The sequence below is a fragment of the Zea mays genome, chromosome 7 (assembly GCF_902167145.1).
Source record: "Zea mays cultivar B73 chromosome 7, Zm-B73-REFERENCE-NAM-5.0, whole genome shotgun sequence".
Classification (NCBI taxonomy): domain Eukaryota; kingdom Viridiplantae; phylum Streptophyta; class Magnoliopsida; order Poales; family Poaceae; genus Zea; species Zea mays.
Genome location: NC_050102.1, coordinates 5,932,365 through 5,954,145, shown reverse-complemented (window position 1 = coordinate 5,954,145; position 21,781 = coordinate 5,932,365). Strand labels below are relative to the sequence as shown.

The following is a 21,781-nucleotide window of genomic DNA, read 5'->3' as shown; positions in this document are numbered from 1 at the left end:
ATTCTAATACACTATAATCATCACATCATGCATGTATTTATCATTCAGACTACTTCCAAGTATAAACAGGAGCCTGGTAAAATCGAGACTTAGCTGTGCCGTCTACTAATTCCAAGTTCGATCCAGATCCACCTTCCAAGTTCGATCTAGGGAGAAACTAAAATCATTGACGCGTAACCTACTTGACATCGCTGATCTAGATACTATAACTGCTGATCCAGGAAGAAACTAAAATCACTGATCTATATCCTCCTACTTGACATTGTTGATGCCATCGACGATGAAAGGAAGAGGAGGACGTGCTTACCGGTGAGAAACCAGCCTTATTGTGCACCTCTACATGATCCAGGCTGCCATTGTTGTGCGCCTGCTGCTGTAGCTTAGCGTGCCACCGCCAGCCTCACCTCACAAGACCTAGGTGTTGCCCTCCTCGTGCTCGTGCCTCCACGTCGAAATGTTCCACGCCGCTGCGGCGTGGGTGAAATCCTGGGCCAGACTCGGAGAAATTGACTAAGAAAAATTTGGGGAAGAATTCCTGGTGGGCTAACTGAACACAACTCTATTGTGGGCTGGGAAACTTTCTAGCCCGGGGTTATCCACGTGGATTGGGCCATGATCCCGGCCAATACCTCACTAACCGAACATGGCCTAAAGTGGCATGAGGTATAATCAGAGTAGACATACTACGGAACCTACCCCAAAGATGGGCTTACAAATAGTCCCAGAAGGTGACATGACGTAGCTTAAAACCCACCATAGAACGCGCGTAGTGCGATGCGCCTTTCACTCTACGAAGTCGGGACTATTTTGCTGAGTGGAAGAGTCCGATTCATCGGGGGCGCATCTGCGAGGCTGCAGCGAGCCCCCCCCCCCCCCCCCCCCCCCCCGAGTAGTGTGGCCCTTCGCTCCATCCCCTCCAAGAGTCCCAGTCGAAGACCTCGATGCCGGTACCAGGCGCAGTACTCTTCGCTTCTTGTACATGCACCAAAACCTGTTTGATTGTGGTTGGATTAGTACGATCGATGGGGCGGTCGACCTTCGGTCCAACACTAGCCCCCGAGGTGCCGGTTCAACTTGGTGAGCTGGTCCCAATGTCTTTTTTCGGGAGATGGGGGTTGAACGCTGCCCTTGTCATGTTGAAGTGGTCCTAGGGGAGTTGAAATATGACCGTTGGGATGTGACGTTTTACTGTGAGACCTTTGGTTTTCCAAGGCATTTTCTCGGGCCTATAAAAGTCAGTCCTGACCTGTCACACCCGGTTTTGAAGGTAAACCGAATGCGAACCATGTATGTGCCAGGATCAGAAATTCGCGTACACAACGATTACATAAATGACTCATCATAGCACAATGCTTCGAATAACAATAAACAGTAATTAATAATATTACAGACTAGAGCCATTTACATATATAAAAATCAAAGTACACAGAATCGAAACGTAGCCAACTTAAATTAACCCACCACAGGCAGCTGACTGGGCGAGGTCGCTAGCCTAATCCTCAAACTCGTCGAAGTCCTGGAACTCCTAGAGATCCGCCTCGACACCTTCTTCTTTATGTGAGCATAGATTGCACCAAAGGCAACCTGGTGTTTTGTGAAAGCAAGGGTGAGTACACATCAACGTACTCAGCAAATGTCCCGTTTGGCTGTAGTGGACTAGCTTTATGTGGGGTTAAGGTCAAGCAGTTGCTTTTAGTTGATCAGGTAATTATTACTAGTAGAGAGCCAGGTTTTAACATTAACCCAAGTTGTTAACCCAAAAGTACTCTTTCCAAATGGAAAGAATACCAGAAATCACAATCATAATCATAATAGAAACCAACATTATCCTCATCATCATCTGTAAACAAAGTAGCCATGATTCAATGTGTCTCTAATCAATGGAGCTCCCTTGGGCGCTCATAACCGCAAGCACGGCTGATATATCAGTTTCATAACACTCTGTAGAGGTTGCGCACTTTACCCACAAGTCGTGATTCCCTCTCTAGCCCGGGCTTGCAAGACCCTTATTCACTCCCAAGGTGAATGGCCAGGGATTCACTACGAAGCCTTTACAAAGATTCCCTGAGGCTGTAGCCACCCGTTAGGTTTCCTAAATGCACCGCACTCCTTCCCAAGGGGCGAACCAACCTTGGCAGAGCGAGCCCCATTAACGGCACGATGGCGAAGCGAAGTACACCTCAGTTCCTCTAATTATTCAGCTAACAGCGTCCCATTCCACCCTCATGGTTGCACTGTTTTCCCGGGCGATCATCCAACGAACCAGTCCTTACGGAGAGGCACTCGAGAAACAGCTCGAGTCCCCTTAAATGCCACAAGTATATCATCATATCCAGAATAAAATCATAGTATCATCATTGTATCTCATCATGTTCATTGATTAAAATAAAGCGCTAGCATGAAGCTAACCATTGTGGCAGAACCTCCCAAGTTATCAGGCCCACATGCACCTGTCCTTGTCTCAAAGACCTCAGACGGCATGCAGGTGCACCAGATAACTCAACAGGATCCGTCCGATTGACCCAAGGACATCGGATAAACCACTTACAACCAGAACCGCGGGATTAAGTAACACAAATCACACATACAATAATTTTGCAGCGGAAATCTTATTACCAAATTTTACAGGTTACAAAAATTTTACATTATTTTATCGGAGTGATTACAAAAGTATAAGTTTGAAATATATGCTAGCTCAAGTGACCATCCTCAATAAGAAGTATAGAAGAGGTACTTAGACTTATAAGAACGCCGAGCCCACCGGCACTTAACACCATCAACAGCAGCACAAGGTTAGAACCTGAAAAACAACAGGGAATAAAACTCTGAGTATGGAATTACTCAGAAAGACTTACCCGACTAAAGAAAAGACTCTCAAGGGTATGCTGGTTAAATAGGAATCAAGGAAAAGGCTTTAGCAAGGATCAAATTAGATACTTTTGTAGAAATAGCTTACTAAAGTGAATCCTTACTTTCAATGTTTTAACGCTAGATTAAATATTAATAGACTCTGTTTGCATCTAGTCTAATTTCACCATCTCATCCATACAACATCATTTTTATTCATAATGTTCACATACTGACTTAGGTTGTAGGTCGGAGATCAAGTCTCCACTCTCCGGGGATATAACGGCGATCCGAATCTATTTACTCTGCTGAGGATCTCTAACCACACGACATATGTTTCTCGTAAACCTTGCATGTCTACCATTCCCACGGATCCTCCACTGCATGAACAGGTCCGCGCCACCCGAGAGCACACCACCCTTTTTAGGCGGTCCTTTGCCAGGAGGGTACGTGCCACTCTCGCCATCTCTCCACTCCCAGTGCGTGATTGTCTTTTCATGTATGGAATAGCCGGGTTCAGGCTTACCCTGTCCCATTTCCAGGGCATGTGGCTAGATAAGATAGTCCTTGATCAACAGGCCTACATACGCATCCAATCCTTAACTAACCTGGGTAGAACATCACCTGTTCCTAGCCCAAGTCCCGATTTAAGTACTTCCATCCTTAGGATTGTTTATGTTCCTAGGATGAAAAGAGCATCAAAGGGAACTTTGCCGTAAGATCCCACCACGCTCTCAATGAAAATATTCTTGCAGGTAGAAGCCATCTTTCCTCAGGATAACCCCTGAGCTAGGCCTTAATGCAAAAGACAACCTCTATCCACAAGATCTGAGCAGGGCTAAGCATTTTTGTAAATCATATTTTGATACTTCACCAGAAGTATCTATAAAGGTATGGATATCAAGGAAGGCAATGCATCAAAGGGTTCCAAGCAACTCCTATAAACCTAATGCACATTTCACTAGACCTAAAGTGTGCAAAAATTATTTAAAAACACAAGGAAGGGGTTGCATGCACCGGGGCTTGCCTTTGTTGCAGTGAAGTGGTTCTAGATCCCTCTATCTAATACCCAGTTAGATAGCTCCATCCACTTGATGAATAGGCACTAAGCAAACTCCTCTTCCACAACCACTTCATCTTGAATTTACACTCCTTCTGCTGGGAGCTCTACATGAAATGATATGAACATGAATGCATATACTTATGCAACTGCAAAGAAGACACTTTAAAGCAATACAAACTACACCTTACTAAAGGTGCACACAAAACTAACCAAACAACAGGGGAGCTAAACATTCTAATATCATCACTAAGCTCTCAAACCATACCAGGGAACTCTGTCTCCATAACCAAGAACTCTATGCTTGCCTTAAGTAAGGACTTACTTCTTTGACTTGAATCCTACGACTTGAACATCTAGAGGATTAGAACAATCTTCAAACTACGCCAAAAATCTAGATCCCACTAGGCACTCTTGCTTCTTTATCCAAAGATCAGGTTTCACTTGTTAAACTTGTTCCTTCTTCCAAAGTTCTAATCCACATGTGATTATGTTCTTCGTATTATTCCAATTAGGGACTCTACAAGGATTTCTGAGCAAATGGCTTACAAACAGCCCCAAGCTTTTACCAAGAGTTTATCTTCTGATAACAAGACTCTGCACAAGTTTTCACAATTTTTGGTGCTCACATTTGCTCCCTAAATATTCAATTAATCCTTTTTAGAGCACACTTTAATTACTTAAAATTCGTAAACTGCACTAAAGATCCCAAAAACACTTTTACCAGAGAGCTTACCAATTTAGACACTCCATAAAATTTGTCCCATGATTTTACCATATTTCTATAATTTGTGACATAATTAACAAGCTCTCAGAAAAATGAATAAAGGAAAATCATTAAACCCGGGCTGAAACTGACCCAGCCGGCATGTTTCTAGGCATAGTCAGCCCACAGACGGGAGCACGTGCCCGCACGTGTATTCTTGCACAGGGAACCCCACCACGCAAAACAATTAAGACGAGGTCCGACCACTGTTTTATTGTCTCTCTGACGTACGCACATAGGCCCCCCTCTTCTTTGCTTTTGCGCAAACTCGGCCGTGACACCGTCGCTCAAATCTCTAGCGAGCCGACGCCAAATCGACCACCGTGATGTAAGTCTGACGATAGCAAGGACACAAACACAACCCTCAAACTATGGCGAATCAGGTAGGTACTTATTTGTCCCATGGAGATCCTAAAACCGATCTTTCGACAGCGGTGGCGGCAAGCTAAGTTCAATGAGCCTGATCCCGTGAACGCCGCGTGGTAGAGCTCGAACTAAGGATTCATAGAGCTTCAGTGATCTCACAAAACTATAGTGCACGCGTGAACTCGATCGGAAATGGTGCGAGTTAACGGGTCGGCGCAGAGGTAATTCACGACGCCAAATCACGGCGGCGGAGCTCTGTTCCAGCCAGCACAAAATAGTAGAGTTAAAAATTCCAAGTTGATGAGCTTCACTGACCTTAAGTGAGTACAGAACAAGCACCACACGGTCGAGGAAACCTTTGAGGATCCCTGGCCATGGTGAGGTAAGAATCCGGTGGCTATGGTCACCACACGGGACGACGGCACACGATGAACTAGAACCCAACGACTGATGCTGCTGTGGACACAAGAACCACAACCAGCACACGGTTACTCAAGCTAGAACACCAAGACAGCAGAGAAAGCTTCCCTGAACTAACCTTGAGACAACTGAATAAGAAGGCAAGGCAGGCGCCCAGGCTCGACTAATACACAGTGCACAAGGACTCAAGACGTCAGTGGCTGCATGGACATGGTTACGTGTCTTTGCTTACATGCTCCACGCTGGTTCACAGCCTAGCACGTTAGTGCACCTGGCCGCTTCACACCAGCCAAAATATCAACCTGCCCGACGATACTAATAGGAGAAGGAATAAATAAGAACTCCAGCGCGGACAGGCATTAATGGGACCAAAATTTGGATATTATTAGCAAGGGAGTGAGGCCTCTAGACACTTTATTGTCCCCTCAATGCATATCTCTATTAGTGCACATCAGTGGATTACATAAGGGTGCAGAGATCTTTCTTTCGTCTTTAATCTGATTCTAGATGCAGTAAACCGAATTGTTCTCACCTCTATTCCACTGCACCCCTTCCTGCTTACACCCACCTATCTCACCCTCCCAGCTGTGACAGAGGGATCACTCTACATGAAAATTGTACACCAAAGCATCCATTAAGACTCTACTAGAAGATCCAGAATTCATAACCCTGGGATCAACACAAAAGGGCTGCCAAAAACTGACCGAAACCCCAACCTGCTGCTCCTGTTAACTAAAACAGAAACTGCAATCAACACCTAACAGAGGAAATTGAAACACATTTTACTCCACTTTTTATGCAGCACCTGGACAAGCTTGCCTAAGGGAACTTGTTTACCATACTATAGGATTCAAATCTTAAACAGCCGCCCAGAGCCAAAAGTGCCTCGATCTCAAGTTATAATACTCTGGAGTTGGTCACAATTTACTGAAATTCGATTTTAGCTTTCGAATCCCATTCAGTTCATAGCACCTATTGACAGTGAATGTTTGAGGGCATTTAACTCAGGTTTCTGTGCAGTACCTGACCCAACCCATCTCAAGAGAGTTGTTCACCTTTCTATGGTTTGACAATTCACTATAGACACCATGGTCCAACACTTTATGGATTGGCCACAAAAGAGCTCTGAAGTTCAGCAAATTGTACTGAAATTCAGTTTCAGAAAACTGCACTAAGTCTGCCTCACTCCAGAAAACTTGTTTACTTTACTGTGGTCTCCAACGTTGCTATAGAAACTATAATGCCAAACCACACAGATTAACCACAAAACAGCCCCAAACAAAGCACCCTAACTTGAAATTTAGATTTCAGAGTGTGACACAAATTCAGCCCAACCAATCTGATAGTTCAGCTTTGAGCCACCTTTTCTCCAATTTTAGTGTAAAACCAAATCAAACTAACTTAAACAAATTTGTTCAACATCATATGGTCTTTACTTCCTCCATAAACATCACAGCCCAAAGCTCTTTAGATTTACCATAAAGATGCTCCAAGGTCAGTCTCAAAATACTGAATTTCAGACTTAGCTATTATTTACAATCTGAAAACTCAGGAATCTGCCAATCCTTCTTTGGAGTACCTTTTCTACTAGTATCATATAGGTTTAGGGGTAAGTTACTGAATAAAATTTATACTCCTATAGTTCCTCTACAAGTCTTGTACAGTGACCATTAACAAAAACCTCGTGGATTCCAAACCACACTAGCCCAAAGTTTGCATCAAACACAGAAATTCAGAATCTGAATTTACTCCAAGTCTGAATTTGACAATCTCTGATAGCTCTATTTGGACCAGTTTTACTCCAAGTTCCAAATAGCTTTAGGGCTATAACCATTAACCAAACTTATACATCAACATGTGATCTTTCACTTTGGTACAGAAACTTTAACCAATAACTGTATAGATCAGCCACCAACATGCTCCAAGTTTTCTTTAGAATACAAAAACTGCACTGCTGAATTATGCACTAAATCTGAAATTCAGATTCTAATATTCCCAATTTGGACCAGTTTTACACCTAGTTACATATGGCTTTAAGGTTAAGTAACTTAAACAAGTTTATTCACCTAGGATAGCTCTACAACTTAGCTACAGCGACCATCTCCAAACTGCTTATAAATCAAAAGTTACAATGGTCCAAAGTTGGCTAGTTGATATTATTTTCAGAAATTCCAATCTAAACTCAAAACTGAATTTTTGTACTTAACCCCCAAATTCTTCCACACAACATGGGAATCTCCAAATAAGAAAGTTATTCACTTTTCCAAACTCTACAACTTTGGCACTTTGACTGTTGCCCAATTGCCTCTAGATTTTGAATTCCACTTTTGGGCTAGTTTAGAGTTTTAAATGTGATTCCTTCTCATCTAGTGATTTACCAACTCAATCCATACTCCTAAAAGACAAGCGACTCCTTAATCTCAAATCAACTCTAGTATATGAAGCTCATGTCCAAAGTGTCCTTGGTTTAGGAGTTGTTTTGTTTATCCATAATTCCAAACAAGGTTTTGAAATCTCACTTAAGGTTTTTAAGGTTAATATAGTTCCTCAATTAATTCTTCCACTTAACCCACCTTTGAAAGCAAAGTTGCTCTAGGTCCTAAGTCTTACCTTTAATACTTTAAATTCCAAGCCAACTAATTACTTGCTCAAGAGACGACATCTCTTCCCATGTCTTAAGCAAAGTTCTTAATCTGAGCCCTATACTCTTAAACACAACACCACATTCATTGAAAATTTTTGACCTAGTGAATGCATTCTAGGTGTATCAAGCAGTTAATGCAAGTGCAGATGATGACATGACAAGGTTTTAGTTATTGTAACACCAGGGGTGTTACAGTCTTCCCCCCTAAAAAGAAATCTTGTCCCGAGACTTAAAACTCTAGGCTAGGTAATAGAAAAGGAAATGCGTCACTGGCTTATTTCCCCATTACTCCTACAAGGCAGGGGTGTGCCCCTATTGGTTTATATTAAAGACAAGCTACACAAAACCTAGGACTTACAAGAACCTAGGAACTCAAGCACATGTTCTTCCAAATATTCCTTCGATTCCCATGTGGCTTCATCTTTCGTGTATTGGTTCCACTTTATCTCGTAAAACTCGATAACTCATCTTCGAGTGACCAGATCTTTATGATATAACACCTTTATGGAATATTACGAGGAGGTTAAACCTGGTTTATGGTTAACATCTGAAATCTCAATAACATATTTGGGGACTCGAAGACATTTCTTTCATTGGGACATGTCGTGCACTGTTGAAGGTCCTTTTGTTAATTGTACCTTATAATCTCTAGGTCCACCAAATGAACAGAGTTTCAAGGCTTTGTGAATACGAAAAGGTAGTATAGAAAAGCAAATATAGGTAGCATGAATAGGACGGATGAAACATGTACTAAGCTACTACATATGGGGTTTAACTTAAAATTGTATGTCATGATGCATGCTCGTCCTACTCGTCCTCACAATTCTTGCCAACATATAGTGGCTGTCACGTTCTATGGCGGTGGCATACCTACTCACTCCGTTATTGAACACTAGTCGGACTTTACTAGGGTTTAGTTAGTGTACCGGCAGAAAATTGCATTATAGTTGCGGGTTAGTGGTTAGCATTCTAAACTAAGCCACCTTATAGTCCTTAATTTAGGGCTTAACAGAGGATGTCGCTAGCATTATAGTTTTTCAAAGCTGTTTTTCAAAGCCAAACAATGTTTTAGTTGAAAATAGGTTTTCTAAAACCAAAACTTTTGTTTTGAAAATATGTATGTGACTGTATATACTTAATCCTGCTCCGATACCAGCTGTGGCAGAACCTCCCAAGTTATCGGGCCCACATGCACCTGTCCTTGTCTCAAAGACCTCAGACGGCATGCAGGTGCACCAGATAACTCAACAGGATCCGTCCGATTGCCCCAAGGACATCGGATAAACCACTTACAACCAGAACCGCGGGATTAAGTAACAGAAATCACACATACAATAATTTTGCAGCGGAAATCTTATTACCAAATTTTACAGGTTACAAAAATTTTACATTATTTTATCGGAGTGATTACAAAAGTATAAGTTTGAAATATATGCTAGCTCAAGTGACCATCCTCAATAAAAAGTATAGAAGAGGTACTTAGACTTATAAGAAGGCCGAGTCCACCGGCACTTAACACCATCAACAGCAGCACAAGGTTAGAACCTGAAAAACAACAGGGAATAAAACCCTGAGTATGGAATTACTCAGCAAGACTTACCCGACTAAAGAAAAGACTCTCAAGGGTATGCTGGTTAAATAGGAATCAAGGAAAAGGCTTTAGCAAGGATCAAATTAGATACTTTTGCAGAAATAGCTTACTAAAGTGAATCCTTACTTTCAATGTTTTAACGCTAGATTAAATATTAATAGACTCTGTTTGCATCTAGTCTAATTTCACCATCTCATCCATACAACATCATTTTTATTCATAATGTTCACATCCTGACTTAGGTTGTAGGTCGGAGATCAAGTCTCCACTCTCCGGGGATATAACGGCGATCCGAATCGATTTACTCTGCTGAGGATCTCTAACCACACGACATATGTTTCTCGTAAACCTTGCATGTCTACCATTTCCACGGATCCTCCACTGCATGAACAGGTCCGCGCCACCCGAGAGCACACCACCCTTTTTAGGCGGTCCTTTGCTAGGAGGGTACGTGCCACTCTCGCCATCTCTCCACTCCCAGTGCGCGATTGTCTTTTCATGTATGGAATAGCCGGGTTCAGGCTTACCCTGTCCCATTTCCAGGGCATGTGGCTAGATAAGATAGTCCTTGATCAACAGGCCTACATACGCATCCAATCCTTAACTAACCTGGGTAGAACATCACCTGTTCCTAGCCCAAGTCCCGATTTAAGTACTTCCATCCTTAGGATTGTTTATGTTCCTAGGATGAAAAGAGCATCAAAGGGAACTTTGCAGTAAGATCCCACCATGCTCTCAATGAAAATATTCTTGCAGGTAGAAGCCATCTTTCCTCAGGATAACCCCTGAGCTAGGCCTTAATGCAAAAGACAACCTCTATCCACAAGATCTGAGCAGGGCTAAGCATTTTTGTAAATCATATTTTGATACTTCACCAGAAGTATCTATAAAGGTATGGATATCAAGGAAGGCAATGCATCAAAGGGTTCCAAGCAACTCCTATAAACCTAATGCACATTTCACTAGACCTAAAGTGTGCAAAAATTATTTAAAAACACAAGGAAGGGGTTGCATGCACCGGGGCTTGCCTTTGTTGCAGTGAAGTGGTTCTAGATCCCTCTATCCAATACCCAGTTAGATAGCTCCATCCACTTGATGAATAGGCACTAGAGCAAACTCCTCTTCCACAACCACTTCATCTTGAATTTACACTCCTTCTGCTGGGAGCTCTACATGAAATGATATGAACATGAATGCATATACTTATGCAACTGCAAAGAAGACACTTTAAAGCAATACAAACTACACCTTACTAAAGGTGCACACAAAACTAAGCAAACAACAGGGGAGCTAAACATTCTAATATCATCACTAAGCTCTCAAACCATACCAGGGAACTCTGTCTCCATAACCAAGAACTCTATGCTTGCCTTAAGTAAGGACTTACTTCTTTGACTTGAATCCTACGACTTGAACATCTAGAGGATTAGAACAATCTTCAAACTACGCCAAAAATCTAGATCCCACTAGGCACTCTTGCTTCTTTATCCAAAGATCAGGTTTCACTTGTTAAACTTGTTCCTTCTTCCAAAGTTCTAATCCACATGTGATTATGTTCTTCGTATTATTCCAATTAGGGACTCTACAAGGATTTCTGAGCAAATGGCTTACAAACAGCCCCAAGCTTTTATCAAGAGTTTATCTTCTGATAACAAGACTCTGCACAAGTTTTCACAATTTTTGGTGCTCACATTTGCTCCCTAAATATTCAATTAATCCTTTTTAGAGCACACTTTAATTACTTAAAATTCGTAAACTGCACTAAAGATCCCAAAAACACTTTTACCAGAGAGCTTACCAATTTAGACACTCCATAAAATTTGTCCCATGATTTTACCATATTTCTATAATTTGTGACATAATTAACAAGCTCTCAGAAAAATGAATAAAGGAAAATCATTAAACCCGGGCTGAAACTGACCCAGCCGGCCTATTTCTAGGCATAGTCAGCCCACAGACGGGAGCACGTGCCCGCGCGTGTATTCTTGCACAGGGAACCACACCACACAAAACAATTAAGACAAGGTCCGACCACTGTTTTACTGTCTCTCTGACGTACGCACATAGGCCCCCTCTTCTTTGCTTTTGCGCAAACTCGGCTGTGACACCGTCGCGCAAATCTCTAGCGAGCCGACGCCAAATCGACCACCGTGATGTAACTCTGACGATAGCAAGGACACAAACACAACCCTCAAACTATGGCGAATCAGGTAGGTACTTATTTGTCCCATGGAGATCCTAAAACCGAGCTTTCGACGGCGGTGGCGGCAAGCTAAGTTCAATGAGCCCGATCCCGTGAACGTCGCGTGGTAGAGCTCGAACTAAGGATTCATAGAGCTTCAGTGATCTCACAAAACTATAGTGCACGCGTGAACTCGACCGGAAATGGTGCGAGTTAACGGGTCGGCGCAGAGGTAATTCACGACGCCAAATCACGGCGGCGGAGCTCTGTTCCAGCCAGCACAAAATAGTAGAGTTAAAAATTCCAAGTTGATGAGCTTCACTGACCTTAAGTGAGTATAGAACGAGCACCACACGGTCGAGGAAACCTTCGAGGATCCCTGGCCATGGTGAGGTAAGAATCCGGTGGCTATGGTCACCACACGGGACGACGGCACACGATGAACTAGAACCCAACGACTGATGCTGCTGTGGACACAAGAACCACAACCAGCACACGGTTACTCAAGCTAGAACACCAAGACAGTAGAGAAAGCTTCCCTGAACTAACCTTGAGACAACTGAATAAGAAGGCAAGGCAGGCGCCCAGGCTCGACTAATACACAGTGCACAAGGACTCAAGACGTCAGTGGCTGCATGGACATGGTTACGTGTCTTTGCTTACATGCTCCACGCTGGTTCACAGCCTAGCACGTTAGTGCACCTGGCCGCTTCACACCAGCCAAAATATCAACCTGCCCGACGATACTAATAGGAGAAGGAATAGATAAGAACTCCAGCGCGGACAGGCATTAATGGGACCAAAATTTGGATATTATTAGCAAGGGAGTGAGGCCTCTAGACACTTTATTGTCCCCTCAATGCATATCTCTATTAGTGCACATCAGTGGATTACATAAGGGTGCAGAGATCTTTCTTTCGTCTTTAATCTGATTCTAGATGCAGTAAACCGAATTGTTCTCACCTCTATTCCACTGCACCCCTTCCTGCTTACACCCACCTATCTCACCCTCCCAGCTGTGACAGAGGGATCACTCTACATGAAAATTGTACACCAAAGCATCCATTAAGACTCTACTAGAAGATCCAGAATTCATAACCCTGGGATCAACACAAAAGGGCTGCCAAAAACTGACCGAAACCCCAACCTGCTGCTCCTGTTAACTAAAACAGAAACTGCAATCAACACCTAACAGAGGAAATTGAAACACATTTTACTCCACTTTTTATGCAGCACCTGGACAAGCTTGCCTAAGGGAACTTGTTTACCATACTATAGGATTCAAATCTTAAACAGCCGCCCAGAGCCAAAAGTGCCTCGATCTCAAGTTATAATACTCTGGAGTTGGTCACAATTTACTGAAATTCGATTTTAGCTTTCGAATCCCATTCAGTTCATAGCACCTATTGACAGTGAATGTTTGAGGGCATTTAACTCAGGTTTCTGTGCAGTACCTGACCCAACCCATCTCAAGAGAGTTGTTCACCTTTCTATGGTTTGACAATTCACTATAGACACCATGGTCCAACACTTTATGGATTGGCCACAAAAGAGCTCTGAAGTTCAGCAAATTGTACTGAAATTCAGTTTCAGAAAACTGCACTAAGTCTGCCTCACTCCAGAAAACTTGTTTACTTTACTGTGGTCTCCAACGTTGCTATGGAAACTATAATGCCAAACCACACAGATTAACCACAAAACAGCCCCAAACAAAGCACCCTAACCTGAAATTTAGATTTCAGAGTGTGACACAAATTCAGCCCAACCAATCTGATAGTTCAACTTTGAGCCACCTTTTCTCCAATTTTAGTGTAAAACCAAATCAAACTAACTTAAACAAATTTGTTCAACATCATATGGTCTTTACTTCCTCCATAAACATCACAGCCCAAAGCTCTTTAGATTTACCATAAAGATGCTCCAAGGTCAGTCTCAAAATACTGAATTTCAGACTTAGCTATTATTTACAATCTGAAAACTCAGGAATCTGCCAATCCTTCTTTGGAGTACCTTTTCTACTAGTATCATATAGGTTTAGGGGTAAGTTACTGAATAAAATTTATACTCCTATAGTTCCTCTACAAGTCTTGTACAGTGACCATTAACAAAAACCTCGTGGATTCCAAACCACACTAGCCCAAAGTTTGCATCAAACACAGAAATTCAGAATCTGAATTTACTCCAAGTCTGAATTTGACAATCTCTGATAGCTCTATTTGGACCAGTTTTACTCCAAGTTCCAAATAGCTTTAGGGCTATAACCATTAACCAAACTTATACATCAACATGTGATCTTTCACTTTGGTATAGAAACTTTAACCAATAACTGTATAGATCAGCCACCAACATGCTCCAAGGTTTCTTCAGAATACAAAAACTGCACTGCTGAATTGTGCACTAAATCTGAAATTCAGATTCTAATATTCCCAATTTGGACCAGTTTTACACCTAGTTACATATGGCTTTAAGGTTAAGTAACTTAAACAAGTTTATTCACCTAGGATAGCTCTACAACTTAGCTACAGCGACCATCTCCAAACTGCTTATAAATCAAAAGTTACAATGGTCCAAAGTTGGCTAGTTGATATTATTTTCAGAAATTCCAATCTAAACTCAAAACTGAATTTTTGTACTTAACCCCAAATTCTTCCACACAACATGGGAATCTCCAAATAAGAAAGTTATTCACTTTTCCAAACTCTACAACTTTGGCACTTTGACTGTTGCCCAATTGCCTCTAGATTTTGAATTCCACTTTTGGGCTAGTTTAGAGTTTTAAATGTGATTCCTTCTCATCTAGTGATTTTCCAACTCAATCCATACTCCTAAAAGACAAGCGACTCCTTAATCTCAAATCAACTCTAGTATATGAAGCTCATGTCCAAAGTGTCCTTGGTTTAGGAGTTGTTTTGTTTATCCATAATTCCAAACAAGGTTTTGAAATCTCACTTAAGGTTTTTAAGGTTAATATAGTTCCTCAATTAATTCTTCCACTTAACCCACCTTTGAAAGCAAAGTTGCTCTAGGTCCTAAGTCTTACCTTTAATACTTTAAATTCCAAGCCAACTAATTACTTGCTCAAGAGATGACATCTCTTCCCATGTCTTAAGCAAAGTTCTTAATCTGAGCCCTATACTCTTAAACACAACACCACATTCATTGAAAATTTTTGACCTAGTGAATGCATTCTAGGTGTATCAAGCAGTTAATGCAAGTGCAGATGATGACATGACAAGGTTTTAGTTATTGTAACACCAGGGGTGTTACAGTCTTCCCCCCTAAAAAGAAATCTTGTCCCGAGATTTAAAACTCTAGGCTAGGTAATGGAAAAGGAAATGCGTCACTGGCTTATTTCCCCATTACTCCTACAAGGCAGGGGTGTGCCCCTATTGGTTTATATTAAAGACAAGCTACACAAAACCTAGGACTTACAAGAACCTAGGAACTCAAGCACATGTTCTTCCAAATATTCCTTCGATTCCCATGTGGCTTCATCTTTCGTGTATTGGTTCCACTTTATCTCGTAAAACTCGATAACTCATCTTCGAGTGACCCGATCCTTATGATATAACACCTTTATGGGATATTACGAGGAGGTTAAACCTGGTTTATGGTTAACATCTGAAATCTCAATAACATATTTGGGGACTCGAAGACATTTCTTTCATTGGGACATGTCGTGCACTGTTGAAGGTCCTTTTGTTAACTGTACCTTATAATCTCTAGGTCCACCAAATGAACAGAGTTTCAAGGCTTTATGAATACGAAAAGGTAGTATAGAAAAGCAAATATAGGTAGCATGAATAGGACGGATGAAACATGTACTAAGCTACTACATATGGGGTTTAACTTAAAATTGTATGTCATGATGCATGCTCGTCCTACTCGTCCTCACAATTCTTGCCAACATATAGTGGCTGTCACGTTCTATGGCGGTGGCATACCTACTCACTCCGTTATTGAACACTAGTCGGACTTTACTAGGGTTTAGTTAGTGTACCGGCAGAAAATTGCATTATAGTTGCGGGTTAGTGGTTAGCATTCTAAACTAAGCCACCTTATAGTCCTTAATTTAGGGCTTAACAGAGGATGTCGCTAGCATTATAGTTTTTCAAAGCTGTTTTTCAAAGCCAAACAATGTTTTAGTTGAAAATAGGTTTTCTAAAACCAAAACTTTTGTTTTGAAAATATGTATGTGACTGTATATACTTAATCCTGCTCCGATACCAGCTGTGGCAGAACCTCCCAAGTTATCGGGCCCACATGCACCTGTCCTTGTCTCAAAGACCTCAGACGGCATGCAGGTGCACCAGATAACTCAACAGGATCCGTCCGATTGCCCCAAGGACATCGGATAAACCACTTACAACCAGAACCGCGGGATTAAGTAACAGAAATCACACATACAATAATTTTGCAGCGGAAATCTTATTACCAAATTTTACAGGTTACAAAAATTTTACATTATTTTATCGGAGTGATTACAAAAGTATAAGTTTGAAATATATGCTAGCTCAAGTGACCATCCTCAATAAGAAGTATAGAAGAGGTACTTAGACTTATAAGAAGGCCGAGCCCACCGGCACTTAACACCATCAACAGCAGCACAAGGTTAGAACCTGAAAAACAAACAGGGAATAAAACCCTGAGTATGGAATTACTCAGCAAGACTTACCCGACTAAAGAAAAGACTCTCAAGGGTATGCTGGTTAAATAGGAATCAAGGAAAAGGCTTTAGCAAGGATCAAATTAGATACTTTTGCAGAAATAGCTTACTAAAGTGAATCCTTACTTTCAATGTTTTAACGCTAGATTAAATATTAATAGACTCTGTTTGCATCTAGTCTAATTTCACCATCTCATCCATACAACATCATTTTTATTCATAATGTTCACATCCTGACTTAGGTTGTAGGTCGGAGATCAAGTCTCCACTCTCCGGGGATATAACGGCGATCCGAATCGATTTACTCTGCTGAGGATCTCTAACCACACGACATATGTTTCTCGTAAACCTTGCATGTCTACCATTCCCACGGATCCTCCACTGCATGAACAGGTCTGCGCCACCCGAGAGCACACCACCCTTTTTAGGCGGTCCTTTGCCAGGAGGGTACGTGCCACTCTCGCCATCTCTCCACTCCCAGTGCGCGATTGTCTTTTCATGTATGGAATAGCCGGGTTCAGGCTTACCCTGTCCCATTTCCAGGGCATGTGGCTAGATAAGATAGTCCTTGATCAACAGGCCTACATACGCATCCAATCCTTAACTAACCTGGGTAGAACATCACCTGTTCCTAGCCCAAGTCCCGATTTAAGTACTTCCATCCTTAGGATTGTTTATGTTCCTAGGATGAAAAGAGCATCAAAGGGAACTTTGCAGTAAGATCCCACCATGCTCTCAATGAAAATATTCTTGCAGGTAGAAGCCATCTTTCCTCAGGATAACCCCTGAGCTAGGCCTTAATGCAAAAGACAACCTCTATCCACAAGATCTGAGCAGGGCTAAGCATTTTTGTAAATCATATTTTGATACTTCACCAGAAGTATCTATAAAGGTATGGATATCAAGGAAGGCAATGCATCAAAGGGTTCCAAGCAACTCCTATAAACCTAATGCACATTTCACTAGACCTAAAGTGTGCAAAAATTATTTAAAAACACAAGGAAGGGGTTGCATGCACCGGGGCTTGCCTTTGTTGCAGTGAAGTGGTTCTAGATCCCTCTATCCAATACCCAGTTAGATAGCTCCATCCACTTGATGAATAGGCACTAGAGCAAACTCCTCTTCCACAACCACTTCATCTTGAATTTACACTCCTTCTGCTGGGAGCTCTACATGAAATGATATGAACATGAATGCATATACTTATGCAACTGCAAAGAAGACACTTTAAAGCAATACAAACTACACCTTACTAAAGGTGCACACAAAACTAACCAAACAACAGGGGAGCTAAACATTCTAATATCATCACTAAGCTCTCAAACCATACCAGGGAACTCTGTCTCTATAACCAAGAACTCTATGCTTGCCTTAAGTAAGGACTTACTTCTTTGACTTGAATCCTACGACTTGAACATCTAGAGGATTAGAACAATCTTCAAACTACGCCAAAAATCTAGATCCCACTAGGCACTCTTGCTTCTTTATCCAAAGATCAGGTTTCACTTGTTAAACTTGTTCCTTCTTCCAAAGTTCTAATCCACATGTGATTATGTTCTTCGTATTATTCCAATTAGGGACTCTACAAGGATTTCTGAGCAAATGGCTTACAAACAGCCCCAAGCTTTTACCAAGAGTTTATCTTCTGATAACAAGACTCTGCACAAGTTTTCACAATTTTTGGTGCTCACATTTGCTCCCTAAATATTCAATTAATCCTTTTTAGAGCACACTTTAATTACTTAAAATTCGTAAACTGCACTAAAGATCCCAAAAACACTTTTACCAGAGAGCTTACCAATTTAGACACTCCATAAAATTTGTCCCATGATTTTACCATATTTCTATAATTTGTGACATAATTAACAAGCTCTCAGAAAAATGAATAAAGGAAAATCATTAAACCCGGGCTGAAACTGACCCAGCCGGCCTATTTCTAGGCATAGTCAGCCCACAAACGGGAGCACGTGCCCGCGCGTGTATTCTTGCACAGGGAACCACACCACACAAAACAATTAAGACAAGGTCCGACCACTGTTTTACTGTCTCTCTGACGTACGGACATAGGCCCCCCTCTTCTTTGCTTTTGCGCAAACTCGGCTGTGACACCGTCGCGCAAATCTCTAGCGAGCCGACGCCAAATCGACCACCGTGATGTAACTCTGACGATAGCAAGGACACAAACACAACCCTCAAACTATGGCGAATCAGGTAGGTACTTATTTGTCCCATGGAGATCCTAAAACCGAGCTTTCGACGGCGGTGGCGGCAAGCTAAGTTCAATGAGCCCGATCCCGTGAACGTCGCGTGGTAGAGCTCGAACTAAGGATTCATAGAGCTTCAGTGATCTCACAAAACTATAGTGCACGCGTGAACTCGACCGGAAATGGTGCGAGTTAACGGGTCGGCGCAGAGGTAATTCACGACGCCAAATCACGGCGGCGGAGCTCTGTTCCAGCCAGCACAAAATAGTAGAGTTAAAAATTCCAAGTTGATGAGCTTCACTGACCTTAAGTGAGTACAGAACGAGCACCACACGGTCGAGGAAACCTTCGAGGATCCCTGGCCATGGTGAGGTAAGAATCCGGTGGCTATGGTCACCACACGGGACGACGGCACACGATGAACTAGAACCCAACGACTGATGCTGCTGTGGACACAAGAACCACAACCAGCACACGGTTACTCAAGCTAGAACACCAAGACAGTAGAGAAAGCTTCCCTGAACTAACCTTGAGACAACTGAATAAGAAGGCAAGGCAGGCGCCCAGGCTCGACTAATACACAGTGCACAAGGACTCAAGACGTCAGTGGCTGCATGGACATGGTTACGTGTCTTTGCTTACATGCTCCACGCTGGTTCACAGCCTAGCACGTTAGTGCACCTGGCCGCTTCACACCAGCCAAAATATCAACCTGCCCGACGATACTAATAGGAGAAGGAATAGATAAGAACTCCAGCGCGGACAGGCATTAATGGGACCAAAATTTGGATATTATTAGCAAGGGAGTGAGGCCTCTAGACACTTTATTGTCCCCTCAATGCATATCTCTATTAGTGCACATCAGTGGATTACATAAGGGTGCAGAGATCTTTCTTTCGTCTTTAATCTGATTCTAGATGCAGTAAACCGAATTGTTCTCACCTCTATTCCACTGCACCCCTTCCTGCTTACACCCACCTATCTCACCCTCCCAGCTGTGACAGAGGGATCACTCTACATGAAAATTGTACACCAAAGCATCCATTAAGACTCTACTAGAAGATCCAGAATTCATAACCCTGGGATCAACACAAAAGGGCTGCCAAAAACTGACCGAAACCCCAACCTGCTGCTCCTGTTAACTAAAACAGAAACTGCAATCAACACCTAACAGAGGAAATTGAAACACATTTTACTCCACTTTTTATGCAGCACCTGGACAAGCTTGCCTAAGGGAACTTGTTTACCATACTATAGGATTCAAATCTTAAACAGCCGCCCAGAGCCAAAAGTGCCTCGATCTCAAGTTATAATACTCTGGAGTTGGTCACAATTTACTGAAATTCGATTTTAGCTTTCGAATCCCATTCAGTTCATAGCACCTATTGACAGTGAATGTTTGAGGGCATTTAACTCAGGTTTCTGTGCAGTACCTGACCCAACCCATCTCAAGAGAGTTGTTCACCTTTCTATGGTTTGACAATTCACTATAGACACCATGGTCCAACACTTTATGGATTGGCCACAAAAGAGCTCTGAAGTTCAGCAAATTGTACTGAAATTCAGTTTCAGAAAACTGCACTAAGTCTGCCTCACTCCAGAAAACTTGTTTACTTTACTGTGGTCTCCAACGTTGCTATGGAAACTATAATGCCAAACCACACAGATTAACCACAAAACAGCCCCAAACAAAGCACCCTAACCTGAAATTTAGATTTCAGAGTGTGACACAAATTCAGCCCAACCAATCTGATAGTTCAACTTTGAGCCACCTTTTCTCCAATTTTAGTGTAAAACCAAATCAAACTAACTTAAACAAATTTGTTCAACATCATATGGTCTTTACTTCCTCCATAAACATCACAGCCCAAAGCTCTTTAGATTTACCATAAAGATGCTCCAAGGTCAGTCTCAAAATACTGAATTTCAGACTTAGCTATTATTTACAATCTGAAAACTCAGGAATCTGCCAATCCTTCTTTGGAGTACCTTTTCTACTAGTATCATATAGGTTTAGGGGTAAGTTACTGAATAAAATTTATACTCCTATAGTTCCTCTACAAGTCTTGTACAGTGACCATTAACAAAAACCTCGTGGATTCCAAACCACACTAGCCCAAAGTTTGCATCAAACACAGAAATTCAGAATCTGAATTTACTCCAAGTCTGAATTTGACAATCTCTGATAGCTCTATTTGGACCAGTTTTACTCCAAGTTCCAAATAGCTTTAGGGCTATAACCATTAACCAAACTTATACATCAACATGTGATCTTTCACTTTGGTACAGAAACTTTAACCAATAACTGTATAGATCAGCCACCAACATGCTCCAAGGTTTCTTCAGAATACAAAAACTGCACTGCTGAATTGTGCACTAAATCTGAAATTCAGATTCTAATATTCCCAATTTGGACCAGTTTTACACCTAGTTACATATGGCTTTAAGGTTAAGTAACTTAAACAAGTTTATTCACCTAGGATAGCTCTACAACTTAGCTACAGCGACCATCTCCAAACTGCTTATAAATCAAAAGTTACAATGGTCCAAAGTTGGCTAGTTGATATTATTTTCAGAAATTCCAATCTAAACTCAAAACTGAATTTTTGTACTTAACCCCAAATTCTTCCACACAACATGGGAATCTCCAAATAAGAAAGTTATTCACTTTTCCAAACTCTACAACTTTGGCATTTTGACTGTTGCCCAATTGCCTCTAGATTTTGAATTCCACTTTTGGTCTAGTTTAGAGTTTTAAATGTGATTCCTTCTCATCTAGTGATTTTCCAACTCAATCTATACTCCTAAAAGACAAGCGACTCCTTAATCTCAAATCAACTCTAGTATATGAAGCTCATGTCCAAAGTGTCCTTGGTTTAGGAGTTGTTTTGTTTATCCATAATTCCAAACAAAGTTTTGAAATCTCACTTAAGGTTTTTAAGGTTAATATAGTTCCTCAATTAATTCTTCCACTTAACCCACCTTTGAAAGCAAAGTTGCTCTAGGTCCTAAGTCTTACCTTTAATACTTTAAAT

General features: G+C 41.7%; 1 protein-coding gene across 1 annotated transcript in view; it reads right to left on the bottom strand.

Moving 5' to 3' along the window:
* The window catches only part of LOC100382101 (uncharacterized), a 40,950-nt gene that overhangs the window by 16,985 nt on the left and 2,184 nt on the right, over positions 1-21,781 (bottom strand). The gene's annotated exons all lie outside the window — the stretch shown is intronic.